Consider the following 16122-nt stretch of genomic DNA (forward strand, 5'->3'; position numbering starts at 1 on the left):
GCAGCCACAGGGATGATCTGTTAATGTTTTTCCTATAGACAGACACATTATGTCTCCACACTGCTTCTGCACACACCGTGTTTACACCCCTTCTCCCTCAAGGGAGTAAATCAACCAAATTGATACGAGCCGTGATTAATTGTGTATCTCGGACCAATCTTTCCCCGAGTCCCTCACACGGGTGGCTTCCTCCTCCTCCCCCAACAAACCAGGAGAGAGAGGAGGCCCTTCTTGGTTTGACGGATAGAGCCTGCCCAGGACGCAGCGAGATAAATTTGAGAGGCCTATGCTGGGCTGTCAACGTTAAAGATGATGGATGGGGGAGGTGAGGCGGGAGGGACCCGTTGAGCTTGGCGTAATGGAGAAGGTTCCTGGGGGATGGATGCTTGCCTGGTGATTCGGCGTTAATCTCCGGGCGCTGCCGAGGTGCTGACGACTGATAACAAGGAAATAGGAATGACAACAATTTTTAGCCAAGAGATTCTTCACAAAAATGCCAAGCTGCCGGAGGTCTGACAGGCCCTGATTGAACGGGCATGAGGAGGGGGCAGCCACCTTGGAGAACATGCAAAAGATGGATCATTTTATTCCCCCGCCTGACCATCTACATTTATTATCATTTTCCTAATTCCACTTCGCTTAGCAGCTTGTCACCACCGTTTCTCTTCCGCCTGCTAGCTGATGGGACCAGATCTTCTGTGCAGGTGGGCCTGCTGGGAAGAACAGTCAGTGGCCAGGTTATTCTTTGAGAAGCAGTTTGCTCTGTACAGGAGTGAGAGACATGCAGGACAGTCACTGAAAAGTCAATGGCTGGATAAAGCAGGAGTTCTGAGGGAAAATACCTTGCTTAGCCAAAGGTATGCAAGGCCAGCCACATTATTCACAATTCTAACAGCAAACAGTGAGAACAAATATGCAGGAAGGAGGGGGACAGGTAAACAGATGCAGACACACTGACATCTGGTGCTGTTATGCATTATGTACTAGGATCAGTACATAATTCGAGTTTAGGATTCATCCCGAGAAGCAGTTTTTAGAACTGGGGCTATGTTCTTGAAATAAAAGAAGTAAAGAACACCTCTGAGCATGAGCAGGAATCTTTCCCCCTACCACTGGAAAAGCTCAGTATGGCTGCCATTCACTTAAAATTAGCCTTCAGAACAGATGGCCTGGCTCTCAGGTAGGCTCAAGCACCAGTTTCTTTTATTTTAGAAAATAAACATCAACTTGGGCAGGTACCCTGCTGACAGCTTCCCCCTTCAGTCACGGTTCGTTCATTGTGGCCAAGGACAAAGTGACTGCGGCAGAACAGCAGCAGTTCACACTAGGATCAGCTGAGGCCAGTGTGGCAAGGTGGTGGACTGTTAAAAAAGGACCGGAGAGCCCCAGGTTCAAATCCCCAATCACCCTTGAAGCTCACTGGGTGACCTTAAGTCAGTTACCATTGAGTCAGTTACCATTTTTCAGTCTAACCTGTCTCAGCCAGAAGAACAATATATTCTGCCCTGAGCTCCTTGGGAAAAAACTGAGATAAAAATACAATAAGATGAGACAGTATCAGCTTCTAATAAAACAGTATCAACTAGGGTGTTGTGGGGTTTCCGGGTTGTATGGCCGTGTTCCAATAGCATTTTCTCCTGACATTTTGCCTGCATCTGTGGCTGGGATCTTCTGAAGAGGATCCTCTGAAGATGCCAGCCACAGATGCAGGCGAAACGCCAGGAGAAAATGCTACTGGAACATGGCCATACAACTCGGAAACCCCACAACACCCTAGTGATTCCGGCCATGAAAGCCTTGGACAATAGTATCAACTAGATTTCTCATTTCTACCCTCTGTTCATGTTCCAAATGAGTTTATAATTCACACTTTAAATTCAGCGCTCAGCTTACACATGACTCCTGTCCCATTCCTTCTTCCTATAAGGTTGCTCTGATACTGTTTCAGAAGGCTGCAAGGAGAGCCAAACTGGATCCATACCAAATCTGTGGGGTGTTTAATGCCATGGGTTATTCAAGGGATAATCATGGCTCCCTGGCTTGATCACTCTATCATGTCTCTCTGTAGCTGCGTGCCCTGCTCAGGATAGTAGTCTGGTCTCAGCACAGCATTGTTGTCATGACTTTCTCCAAATCCACGCATGTTATAACCCTATGCAGATTCTCACTTGGACTGCTAGATGCTTGTCTGCTTTTTTGGTCAGTTATCTCCTTCTAACCATCAGAGTCTCTTATCACACTTCAACAGTTCTAGCTACCTCTGAATCTACTGTGGAATGTCCAGCTGCATGTCTGGAGTAAGACCTCTCTGGTACAAGGACTGGTATTCTTGCCATGATCAGTATGGAGATTGCCAGGGACATAGGTATAGATTTTTTATGGGGTGGGTTCAGGGGGGCACGCCCCCACCCGCACCTGGGGGCATGGCCACACCTCCCCAAGACCCGTGCCCAGCCTCAGTGCTTATCAAAGCAGCTCTCCGAGGCCAGGGACGGCGGACTCCCCTGCCCCGCCCCGCCCCCACTGGCTGGGCTCCCAGCTGGCAGTCCCTTCTGCCCTCCCCTCTGGGCAGAGGCATAGCTAGGGAAATTGGAGCCCAGTGCAAAATCTGAGTTTTGCCGGGGGGGGGGGGGGCATGGGTGGCTGCTGGGATGCTGGAATCCACCTCCAAACAGCATCACTTTCCATTGTGTTTAAACTAGGGAGCCCAGATTCTCCTTTTAAATCCACCTTAAAGGGAGAATCTGGGGTCCCCAGTTAAAACAACATTGAAAGTGATGCTGTTTGGAAGTGGATTATCCCCCACCCTGAAACAGCATCACTTTCCATTTTTAAACTGGGGACCTCAGATTCTCCCTTTTAATTCATGCTGAAGGGGGAGGATTTAAAAGGAGAATCTGGGGAAATGTGGGGGGTGCCTGCTGTTCGGGTGCAATTGTTAAGCTAGACCACCAAAATTTCAGGGTATCTTTAGGAGATTCTTCTGATGATACCACCATGGTTTGGTGAAGTTTAGTTCAGGGGGTCCAAAGTTATGGACCCTCAAAGGTGTAGCCCCATCTCCTATTAGCTCCCGTTGGAAACAATGGGGGATGGGGCACCACCTTTGGGAGTCCATAACTTTGGACCCCTGAACCAAACTTCACCAAACCTGGGTGGTATCATCAGGAGAGTCTCCCAACAAATCCCTGAAATTTTGGTGCTGCTCGCCTAATAACTGCGTCCCCTGCAGGCCAAAAACTGAAAAAACACTTAAAATACAAAAAAAACACAAACAGCGGGCGGAGCTTCGGACATGTAATGTGGGGGTTTAAACCTGGGAAACCCCCCCCCCTTACCTACATCCTTGGAGACTACACAACAAAACTGTCACAACAAAACTGTCTATATTCCAAGGAATTATGTGTCTTGAAATCTTCAGGTCCTGGGTGATGGTGCAAAAAGAAACAAAGTGCATCAAGATTGCAGGTATGGTCTTGGCCCACGTCTGGATTAGAGGTCTCCTGGGAATACAGTACGCCAACTGGAGTATCATAATGGAAGAAAGGTGGGATATAAACATAACCAATAAAAACAATAGCTAGACATTGCTCTGTTGCAAAGGCAGTGATCAAAAAAGCAGCACTGATGGAAACTTCAGGACTATTGAGAAAGCTACAACAATTTAAACCAATATTTCTTCCAACAGTCAATTCACACAGCTATTTGGCACATGGCCAGACACAGCATGCTCCTGCTAATGGGACGACTGAGTAATTCATGATGAGTTGACAATTTTGCAGTCCATTGCAAAGTTTCCTTGAGAAGGTTGAATGCAGCATACAAAGCTTTTATTTGTATGATGTGTTTGAAATGCGTGTTGAAAGGATAAATGTGGAGATTGTAATGGTGTAGTACAATTGCTTCATCAACCGCCTGGCCCTTAATTCATCACATTTATGGACTCGCTGCTCGACACACTTCGAGAGATGTGTGGTCACGTTGTAAATATATAGGTTACATACTAGCTGGATAAGTTTTGAAGAGGATCATATAATTACTTCATCACTTGGAGGCCAACCAACTCACATTGCAATCCTCAACATGGTTGGTTAGAAGTAGAAGTCTCATCTATTTTAATATTACTAACTTCCATGTAACATTAACTTTACACCATAACTTGGTCCTAAACCCTCATGAAAGAAAACTGGTTATAGCAGGACATATATGATTATGTATCACATACCAGGCCCACCTTCTTGAATGTAGAGGGAATTGGCCATCAGCCCAGATGTGCTACTGTAGCACATGCTCTTGTACTTGCTCTTGCACTTGCCATCCTCATGGTGAGGTTTTAAACAACCACTGGAAGAGGACTCAGGGAAGGAGCAGAAGAATGGATCACATGGACATGCTCACTAAGTCCTGGGGTGTGCACAAAGAGGACACAATCTCCCTGCAAGACTGCAACATATCTTTGGAATAGAGAGAAAAAGCATTATCCTCTTCCCACAAGCCTGTTTTGAAAGAAGAACATGTTCTACTATGAGAAGGGTTCAGTTCCTTGAGATCTCAAGAAGAGGCTTCTCTTAGCTATAGGGAGGCACCAATCCTCCAGGGCCAAAGCAAGAAATAAGAGGATTACAGCAGAGCAGCTGAACTCCATACCTAGCTTTAGCACCCGCAACCCTTGAAATAAACTTTACAGATGCCAACAATTAACCCCAGTGGACCACCACAAAGTATGACGCTGCAACCACTGAAGACAGACACACTGACTCAAATGTTTATGGTTGAGTTACCAGTTACACTAACCACAGTACTATTTTCTTAGCCATACATAAAAGCTCCCCTCCCCCGCACTTTCCTGCTGTGATATTAAAAAGCAACCCGCTGCTGAGAATACATTAGCAACTCGCAGCAGATTCTTCTTTGCAATTATAATTACAAAAATAGAGGGACAATAACTATTAATATTTTATTGCAGTATTTAATGAGCTAAAGCAGATCATCTCCTACTCCACCAAAATGGCACACTTTGTCATTCTCCTGTCCGCACCATCCTCCTCCCAGGCTCCACTTTCTGATAAGTCTTAAACACCCAACTGTTTTTGAGGCAAGATGTGTATTCTTAAAACTGGAAATGACTTTCCTCATTTTTAGGGCTCCCCTCCCTGACTTTTATATTCCTTTAATTCTCCAAATTAGACCCCTAGCTCTTTGAGACCCACATTCAAATGGAGAATCTCGTTTCTAACAAGCAGATTTGAGTCCAGTAGCATCTTAGAGACCACCAAGGTTTTCCAGGTATGAGATTTCAAGCTCTTCTACTGTAGCTCAACATGGCTACCCTCTGAAACTATCTTGTCTGTAACAGAAAATTAAAAGATGGGTGAGTATACCAGTATGACCACTGGGACTCAAAGAAAGACAGCTGATTATTCACAGGCACATTTTTTTTAAAAAAGGCATATACTAAATTATGGCACATATCCTTTGTGGAAACTCACAGAGAACCTTGCCAGAACCCTAGAGATGGAGAAACTGGAAGAGTCAAGTGGGAAGTGGTGGCAGTCAGAACTATCTTCAGCTAGTGCCCAAGAGCTGAAGGGAGGCCTATTACCAAATAACAGGTTACACATAAGTAAAAGCCTGCAAAGGAATAGAGGTTTTCACATGAACCAGGAAAAGGAATCATGGCTTTGAAGCTACAGATAAAACCAAAGGAAGAGCGAGGCAAACGAAGACGCTTAGTAGCTCCCTCTAGGGAACCAGAACCCCAAGCAATGAAAGCACTAGGTTCAAGTGGAAGTACGTACAAGTAATCCCCTTCCATTTCTTTAAGACCAAAGGGGCTTGCAGCTTGCTGCTTCCTCATACCTTTCATTAAAAGAACATTCTCATTTGACTTGTCCCAGACTCCACAGTAAGCCAAGGCCTCAAGTTTGAGCTCCATTAGCACTTGAGCTGCTCAGTCTGTCACTGTGAACCTTCCCAAATATAATGAACATAACAAATACCAATATGGACCCCAGCCTTTTTTTAGAATTAAATGCAAATTTGGCACTGCTTTGGAAATGGATTATTTGGAATGTAAATATAATTAATGAAATAACAACATTAGAAGAACTCTTACAGAAGGATGAGAGTCTAGAACTGATAAAACTTACAAGCACACAGGGACGTAGGTAAGGGTTTTTTTTTTCTCGGGTTCAAACCCCTCCCATTACATGTCTGACTTGCTTGAAACAATGCATGGAATGGAACAGCCGGAAAGCCCTCAGTCACCGAACCCACCCCATAAAAAATCTATACCTATGTCACTGCAAGCACACAAATGAATCGCATCAATTGGTGAAAATTGAGGTTGCTATACCTTCAAAAGTCAATACCTCTAACCCAATCAAAAATAGTGGCTTTAAACATTGTAGGATTTAAAAAGTCAACAAATCTTTTCACTTGCTTTTTGCTTATGAGCTTTTAACAGTCATATTCCCCAGCTTTTTGACTGCAACAATGACTGTAGAATTAGGGAACTTAAAGATGGGAATTTCTCATAATCCCATGATTCTTACCTCTAGATTTGAAGCAAAGTATCAAGCACTGTAGATCCCAGTTCAAACCAAACTGGTTGGGCATCAAGTCAGAGCCAATTTCTTATTTTGTGCATGCACTAATGTTATGACAAAAAAAAGGTGATAAAACAAACATGGATGACGGTTCCCATTTCTGTGCCATGACCACATAATTCAGTGCCTGCTTACCACTTTGGCATGTGTTTTCCATGAGGTTAGTGAAAGCACAGAACATGTAAACTACTTTAGAGTGGCATAACTGAGTTTGGGATTGTGCAAATACCCTGTGAAACAAGTCTGGGAAGGAGTACTTTGCACAACAGGTGCTGGCACAAGATACACAAGAAACCTATAATGCTCTGTTTCTATGGATTGGTCTGCCATTTTTATTTGGCAAAGAGCATCCTGGATTCATTCTCATCAGGATTTAAGGAACAAGGTTTGGGCATTTGTGGCACTTAGACAAGCCAGGTGGCCAGGCTAAGTGGAAGTAGAGTGGGGGTGGGGATGTTGATGGAAATAAATAATCACTCCAGCAGCCTCCAAGAGCGGCAGGGAAAACTTTAATGTGCTGACAGAGCTGCATTTTTTACCTTTAGTCAATACCAAGAAGGCCCCTAGACTATGATTCTAAACATCTGGATTCCATCAATCTGTGATCCATCATCGCCTATCGGCATTCGACCACTGCCTGGACGGCACAACGCTGCTTGTTTTATTAATATGTCAAATACATTATCCATGTAATACACTTGTCTTTCTATATCCCCTCCCACACACATACTGCTTCCCTGCTGCTTCCGTGCAGCATATTTTGAATGTATAATAGATCAGTTTGCATTACATGTCTGAATGTCACAATTTACCAAGTTTAATAGATTTTAGTAAGGAAAGAAGGGAAAGGAAAGAAGCCTCCATGTCATGTGTGTTTAGTGAAGAAATGTCTTAATCACTTCATTTATTTCCCCCTTTGTTACAGGAAACCAGGGAGTGCAGGACATATGGGAATTTCCAACTGCATGCACATCCTGACTCCTCCTCCTCCTCCTCCAGTTTTCTTGTGACTGTTGTCTCCTCATGTCCTAGGGTGGCTGGCAACCAATGCCTTGTACTGTATTTTCCAACTGGCAACCAACAGAGGGTGCTGAAATGACCCAGATGTTCCTCAAAAGCTCAGAACATACTTCTTGCAGCAACACAAAGCAGGAACAGTAATACAGGCCAATCTTTCAATAGGTAAAGAAGCTGTGACATTATCAAGGCTGAAATCTCCTGAAAGGGATACTTGCTAGATCTGCCGTTTATTTTATGTTACATTTATGTACTTCATATGGGTGCTATCACTCCGGTCATAGGGAGCACCTCTAGAGTGCTGGAGACTCCAAGAAAATCAGGGTGAGGCCTTGCAGTCTCTAGAAATTTGGAAAAGTCCAAAATTAAGCAGAACCTGTGACAACCGCCCCCCTCTCAAAATTATTTGGCAGCCTTGAATCTAAGTGAGATGCAAGTACTGGGAATGAAAAAAGGACAGGACTCCCTGTGTAAACATTGTGCTTTCTTCCAGGAAACATACTTGACACATGCTGGAAATGGAGAGCTGGCAAGTGGTATCGAGGTTCCACACTCCAGTCTGAAGACATGAGGCACTTAGGACCTCAAGACAGCCCAGGAAATAAAGCAGATGAGTATGAACATGATTAAGGCTCTGCAGCATTTTGTCCATATCTGGAACTGCACATGGTTCCTGATTTCTATTGTTAAAGTTCCATTTTGAGTTGAGATCCTTTCTGGCAACAGTATTTTCACAGATATTTTCAGTGAGGTCTTTTGCCATCTAAACAATGTCATGGGCATTTCAACTAACCTATATACAAAGTCCAAACTAGATGTGAAGCTGGAGACGTGATTTGGCCTTAAGGCAGATCCTAGTTACCAGTATTATGCTTTAGGAGTTTTGCAAACTTATAGGGAAATCCCACCAATTTCTGCTGGTCTTTAAGGTGCCAAAAGACTCCTGTAAACAAACTAACATGCCTGTCCCTCTGGAAGAACTAGGTATATTTATATGCCTTGGGTATCCATATGAATCTATCATTTCATGCATCTGGTAAAGTAAATCACTGCCTAGTTCTAGTCTTCTTTTTCTACTCTGAACAATAATCAGGATAGGTAATGGACGTGAGGTACTTCTTAATCTGACAGATTGTTTTGTTTGCTTATGGCTGCAAAGTAGTATTCGCACTAGGTTACATTAGTGACCCGTGTCTTTTACACTGAAACCTACGCTTTCATCTTTTTGTTCCTTGCTGTGATTGCCTCCCTCTCCTGCTCTGTGCTCTTCCTGAGGAAGTGATGTCATGTTTCCTTAATGGGCAACAGTCACGTCGGCTTAATAACAGTCCCAGAAACAACTGCACATTTACTCTCCAGCTTGCTTACTTGGCACAATGAGCCCATTCCTTTTCCAAGCCTTAATTTGATTTTGACATATTGGCTTAAGATTAAAGAGATCGTACTTAAAAAATACCCAGCCCAAACACATACCCACATCCCCTCCTCCTTTGTCATTCCTTTTGGGTCTTGCAGAAAAGTGCTAACACCATAATATTTTAAGGAGAGAAAATCCAAGTGTGCTTTACCCCCTGCTGGCTCTTATGCTGGGCTTATAAAAATTAAGTGGGAACTTACACAGCTGTGGGCTATAAACTCTTTGTTGCCAGCTCTACCAAGCCTGGAGTTTACCTGCCTGGAGGAAAAAAGTATACATAGAGAAAAGCAAAACCTCAGTTCGGGGAGTCTGATGTGACTTCCAGGTGTGGGAATGGCCACATTTAGCATAACGTAGGAGTGCCCAGTGAGGCAAGTTCCTAGCAAACGGCATATATATTGGGGTGACTATCTCTGAGCAAGAGAAGGAGGCGGCGAGGAGGCAATATGACAGAGTACAATGAAGCAGTAAGAGCCCTCCCAGCTGAATATCAATTAGCATCAATTACTGACTTCATTTAATTGTCGTAGAAGATGAATTTGTCATTTTTAGTCTTGAATTAATGGGAGACCTTCAACTTTTCCTTGGCAGCAACTCGCACTTCCTGGCTTTGCTCACTGTGAATGGGGGGAAACAGTGAAACAGAGATTGGAAAGAGAGATCTAGTCCCTTTTTCAATCCTGGGTGCACTTTGCCTAGAATTGGACAACATAGAGACAATGTATTATCCAATGTTCTCCAGTAGGGGACACTGCAAAGAGAACATGAGCACAGGTTCAATACAAATATTGTTCCCTGTTATTTCCAGCAACAGCCTCTCCTAAATGAGGGTACTGGAAAACCAGAAAGGAGTTTGCATATTCTGTCCCAAAGTAGAGAACAGAAATTCTTTATAAAGCATATTTAATTTGCAAATTGCTTTATTTCATTTCTCCTCCCTGCTCAGTATTTGTTCACATTTACAGAAGTGAAGTTGAAGTTGAGAGAGCTGACCAGTGTAACTAAATGAGCCCAAAAAAGAAGTAGCACCTGCATACATGCACCTGGATTTAAAGCAGACTTTGTCCAGCACTGAAACACAATAGCTCTGAAATCTGTGCTGCAGGGGAGGCTCAAAGCTTGGGAGAAAAATCAGTGTGCACATACCACTTTCTCAATAGTGTGCCTGAACAGTCCTAACACCAGTAATTCAATGGAGACTTCCTACTACACAGCCTGAGTTATTTCTTAGACTGAAGTTACAAAGCAAAAAGCAGAAACCAAGAAGTACCAATATTTTGGCCTTAAAAGTTCAGGAGCGCCACTTTAAAGCCCATGTTCTGTATTTTGATTTCTTATTTTCTTTTCATCCTCAGCCTCCCTACCTTAGTTCTCAGGCCAGAAATTAATTTTATAGCTGTGAAGTGTTTACATTTTTTCCAGCAAACAGGGAATGGTAAACAATAAATGCTCAGCAGCAAAATTGAATTTATAACTGCATTATGGTGCCAGATAACGCCCTAAAATAACAGCGCGATAAGGAAATTCGATTTGATTGCCTCTGCACATCAGCGCGGGCCCATCTGCAGCTGGGGCCTCCCTGTAATAATTTTCAATTGGATTTGTAAACCTTATTTGTCCTTAAATATTTCTGTCATTTTTCATTGCTGGAGACAAATCCTTGAGCATACAACAGTAGACGGACTGCTCTTTAGGAGAGATTTGTGTGTGTAGGTGTATGCGTGTGTCTATGTGACTGGGAAAAGGGTGGGGAAAAGCTCTTGGTGAGCAGCAGTGGATGGTGCGGGGGGGGGGGATGAATTTGGAGCAGGCGCTGACAGCCATACATCCAATCAATCACATTTCTGACAGGGAAGAATCACAGACCAGAAATTGAGTTTGACTCACATGGGACGACTGAACAAATTAATAGACCATTAGCCAAGCGGTGACCTGAGGAATGATGGGCGGGTGACTCTCCATAAGGGTAGAGCTATAGTTTTAATATGCCCAACCCCTCAATTCCAACTAGATTCCAGCACTTAACCAGGAATGTGCTCCCTGCATGTTTTAGTGGGCCTAATGGTGCCGGATAGGCCCAGAGCACAGAAGGCAATCTTTCCATTTAGCACCCTTTTCAGAACACAAATCCACACAAAACAAGCAGGCCAATAAGGATGCCTAACCTTTGGTTACTACCTATCTAGTATTTCCTCTTGAGTAAGTAACATTCTCATAACTATCATCCAATGCTGCAACATGGTTTGTGATAGGAACATCAAACATTATCTTATTCTTAGGTATATTCCCTACTATAAAATAGTCAGATATTTTTGTCTGTTTATGGCTGGTGAACAATCAGCATAATTTCTTTCTTTATTGTTATCTTCACTGTCATTCGTTCTCCTCCTTTTACAACCGCCCATTGCAGTAGTTACAAAAACTAAAGATATTTGAAGTTGTTGTATTTCTTTAGGTTAAGACAGGTCGGGAACCCGCGGCTCCTGAGCCGCAAACGGCTCTTTGCCGCTTGTGGTGCGGCTCCCGGCGTGGCTGCCCCTTTCTGCAGGGGAGAGGAGAGAAAAGCGGCGCCACTGCTGCGCGCTCCCCATTCCAACAGGGAGCGCGTGGGATTCCCTCCACGGTGCCCAGCTCAGGCCGGGCCACTGTGGGGAGCGCGTGGGATCCCCTCCCTGCAGGGAGAAAAGCGGCGCCCAGCTCAGGCCGGGTCGCTGCTGCTCGCTTCCCTGCAGGGGAGGGGAGAGAAAAGCGGTGCCCAGCTCAGGCTGGGTCGCTGCTGCGCGCTCCCCTGCAGGGGAGGGGAGAGAAAAGCGGTGCCCAGCTCAGGCTGGGTCGCTGCTGCGCGCTCCCCTGCAGGGGAGGGGAGAGAAAAGCGGTGCCGGCTCCGCCAGGCTGCTGCTGCGTGCTCCCCGTTTGAACGGGGAGCGCATAGGTTGGAGGGGAGAGAAAAGTGATGCTGGCTCATGGATTCTTCAAGCAACACACTATATTTGTTTTGTACAAAGCGTAAAGGTAAAAAAACAAAATAAGCACTGTTATCTTCATTTTAAATGTCAACAAGTATTTGCGGCTCCATGTGTTTTCTTTCCCGTGGAAAATGGGTCCAAATGGCTCTTTGGATGTCAAAGGTTCCCGACCCCTGGGTTAAGATATAGTTGCCTTCCTTGGCTTGTTAGCTAGACTGATAATAATATGTTAAGCAGCAGCAACTCCAACTCAGTCAAAACAGCTTCTACAGAGTCCTTCTCACACTTAGAAGTCCACTATATTAACTGTATTTGATAGAATACATCCAAAGCAGAGGATATTCCAACTTTAAAAAGATAAAAACATGGAGGAGTAAAAGAGTAAACTGGCTCATGCTCATCACTAGAACTGGAACCCCTCCTACCGACAAGGATGTATAGCAACCTTATTGGATAACAGCCCTAGTTACCCATCCTAATAAGGAGCCACTTCCTGTCTCTGAACACTTCCTGTATCTGACAGTCTAGTTTTTATTTATTTATTTAAATATGTATGTCCTGCCTTTCCTTGCCAGAAAGAAAATTTACTATATTGTATATGTGACATGCTCTCCAGTCACTTCCAACTTACGGCAATCCTATTAATTAATGATCTTTGCTCAGGTCTTGCAGAATGAAGGCCATAGCTTCCTTCACCGAGTCATGTCATCTCATGCTGAGTTTTTCTCTTTTCCTACTACCTTCCTTCTTCTTTTCCTAGTATTATTATGTTTTCCAGTAAGTCAAGTCTTTTCATAATGTGACCAAAGAACAAAAGCACAATAGCCTCAGTTTACTCATTTTAACTTCTAGGGGCAGTTCAGACCTGGTCAAGAACAGTCTATGGTATCAGTAAAACTCTCATCCAACATCACATTTCAAATAAATAAACTTTTCTTCTAGAAATTGATTTCTTCATCTTACATCAATCTTATTCTAGGTCTTTTCTGTAAATGCTTTGGTCAAAGACCGTAAATAAATCTTACTTACTAGGTTTTTTCCGCACAAGTTGTTTATAATAATTTTTGCTGCCAAATGCTATGTGTTTTTTCCCATTGTTCCAGAAACATTCCTCCTTTATTTTTCCACAGTTGTTTTCCTGAGTACTATTACTGCAATGTTTTTTCCTATCCATTTGCGAGCCTGTTTCCCTGAAGCATGTGATCATGTTGAAGTGACCTTTATTTCTCCACTCCAAACATCTGGCCCTTATCTAAGCCTTCGTTAGTTGGCAACCTCCAATTCAGCCATCTTCTCCTCCCCATCCCACTCATCTTCCATTTTCGAAAGGATTAAAAAAATGATGTTGTCATATTGAACTAACAATGTAATGTTGGTTCAGAGATATGAAGCTGCGATTGTAAGATCAGTTTTGTCAATTTCACATAGAGCTTATGATGTTAAGGTTCAGGCAAAGATACAAAAAAGCAGGAATAGTTGGATCAGCTTTGTCAATTTCAAATAGATCTATGGATGAATCCTTAAGGTAAAGATACACTGTGTCTGCAGTTAGCAGCGAGTGAAATTGACAAAGAACTGCCGTAGTAGCGATTGTGTTTCACTGCAACTCTAACATGGTAAAAAAATGTGAGAGGAGGGCTACGTATTTATGTTCCTTCAGGTAATGGTGCCTGCTCCAGTAGGGTTTTTTGGCTTCCATTTTGAATGCATAGTTCTCAGTGGTGAAATGGAAGCATGATTTGAATTGCCACTTCATTGTCACTGCACAGTGCCACTAGAGCACCTGCACAAAAGAAAAAAAATGGGGAGGATTGCTCTTCTGTGTCATTTATGACATCCCGCCACCATTAGGAATAGTATTTTCAGCAATAGTATGGGTAATAAATGCAACTGGAGAGACAGGGGGGAAATGATGAGGGGAATGGAGGTGTATGGAATGATTTCACAAAAAAACTAAAGTCTGACCACTGGAAAAATCTGTTCATGCAGAAAAGGCCTTATACAATTAGTCTTCAGCATGCTAGTGACTTCCAATAATCAATTGTGTACGAAAAAAGTATCTCTCAAACTGTCTGCAACATGTTTTCTACATATGAGTGATTTTATCCTAACCAACAGCTAATTTAATTCATCAATCCCTTGCCAACTCTTCAGCATTACAAGGTTTATCTGCCCCCCTGTAACACTTCATGACAGGCTATGTAACCATTTTATTTATTTGTTTGTTTGTTTGGTCAAATTTATATCCCGCCGTATCCCCGAAGGGCTCAGGGCAGGTCACATATTAAAACTGATACAAACTTTTAAAAACAGTTAAAATAGAATATAAATACAATAAATAAGATAATAATACAGACGGCAAGGCAACCCAATGACGTCCTTTTCTTGACCTGAGAGCTAAAAATAATACACCTACCTGTGAAGATGTTGGTGTCTGGCAAATAGAAGTGTGAGTCCAGGGTGGAAGAAAACAGGGTTATACTCACCTGTAACTGTTGTTCATCAAATTGTCTTCTGTGCAGGGACATATGGGAGCCTGCTTGCACAGGCCTGCCACTGAGAATGTTTCCACAGCTTTCTAGCTCCCTCTAAAAGGTTTGGAGTGCTCCTCCTCCCCTTTGATGTAAACAGAACTTTCCTGCCCAAACTAGCATGTGATGGAGGTGGGAAAAGCACTCCTGCCCACAGTCCATTAACTTTAGGAACAAATCTGTGAATGGGACCACCATGTATGAACAAAATACACTCAATTTATTTTGGACAGAAAGTGCCCTCAACTCTTCCACTTTCCTCATCCATGTAATAGGCATGGCAACTTTGAGGGAAAGGATCTTCAAGAAAATATAACTCATGAAGAAGAAGGCAGGCTTGAGGGCTTCAAGTTCCATGAGTGGAACTTATGACTGGTGACAGATGAGTCAGTCCAGTCCAGTCCAGTCAATGTCTTTGTTTGAGAATGCTCCATTTGGGTCCCAGTGACTACCTAGTTCTATTAGGTAGGCACTAGGATCCAAACAGTGCATTCTAAAACAAAGACAGTACAGCATGTGGTGAATGAAGTTACAATTTTGGTTGTTTTTTTCTTTTGGTGAGACAGAGTGTAGTCCTTGTGAGAAAATGTTCTATAAGCAGGTGATATAAAATAAACATTTTACTATGACTGCCCAACAGATAGTCAAATGCTGAAGAAGAAGAGTTGGAATTATATTCCCAGTTTCTCTCCTATAGGAGACTCAAAGGGGCTTACAATTTCCTTTCCCTCCCCCCCCCCCCCCAAACAACAAACACACTGTGAGGTAGGTGGTGCTGAGAGAGCTCAGGTCACCCAGCCCAGGTCACCCAGCCGGTGTGTGTGGGAGTGCACAGGCTAATCTGCAGTGGCGTACTAGGCAAACTGGAGCCCTGGGCAAAACCTGAGTTTGATGCACCCCCCATGGGTGGCCACCCTCTTCCACTGTGACCAAACAATGATTTTTTTCACCAGGTCATTTCAAAGTCACCATCACATTATAGAACATGCCCCAACTCACAAATCTGAACACAGCAATGGGCCATGCCACACAGCAGAAATAATTTTTGGAAAACATTTTCAGAATGCTTTCAAAATGTTTTATTACTGCTATGAAAACATTTTGTGGTGTTGTATCCAGTCCCCCCAATTGGGGGAAACAGCATCACTTTCAATGTTATCTAAACTGGGGACCCCAGATTCTCCCTTTAAGGTGGATTTAAAAGGGGAATCTGGGCTCCCTAGTTTAAACAATGATGCTGGAATCCACCCCCAAACAGCATTATTTTCAATGGTGTTTAAACTAGGGAGCCCAGATTCTCCTTTTAAATCCACCTTAAAAGGAGAATCTGGGGTCCCCAGTTTAAACAACATTGAAAGTGATGCTGTTTGGGGGTGGATTCTCCCCCACCCTGAAACAGCATCACTTTCAATGTTTAAACTGGGGACTTCAGATTCTCCCTTTAAATCCATGCCGAAAGGGGGTGGATTTAATAATAATAATAACAACAACAGCAACAACAACAACCACCTTTATTAGGCATTGAGAGAATAAAAGAAAGAAAGAAAACAAGCATTGGCAGGAAGGGGGTGGATTTAAAAGGA

At 43.4% G+C, this 16122-nt stretch overlaps 1 protein-coding gene and 1 long non-coding RNA gene across 2 annotated transcripts in view; one reads left to right on the forward strand and one right to left on the reverse strand.

Moving 5' to 3' along the window:
* LOC125433362 (E3 ubiquitin-protein ligase Rnf220-like) overlaps positions 1-16122 on the reverse strand; it is a 235559-nt gene that overhangs the window by 47406 nt on the left and 172031 nt on the right. The window lies entirely within an intron of this gene.
* LOC125432714 lies at positions 7557-8251 on the forward strand. The gene is made up of 2 exons (XR_007244539.1): positions 7557-7790; positions 8119-8251. It is a non-coding gene; the product is annotated as an uncharacterized LOC125432714 (long non-coding RNA).

Source organism: Sphaerodactylus townsendi, linkage group LG05, assembly GCF_021028975.2.
Source record: "Sphaerodactylus townsendi isolate TG3544 linkage group LG05, MPM_Stown_v2.3, whole genome shotgun sequence".
NCBI classification, from domain to species: domain Eukaryota; kingdom Metazoa; phylum Chordata; class Lepidosauria; order Squamata; family Sphaerodactylidae; genus Sphaerodactylus; species Sphaerodactylus townsendi.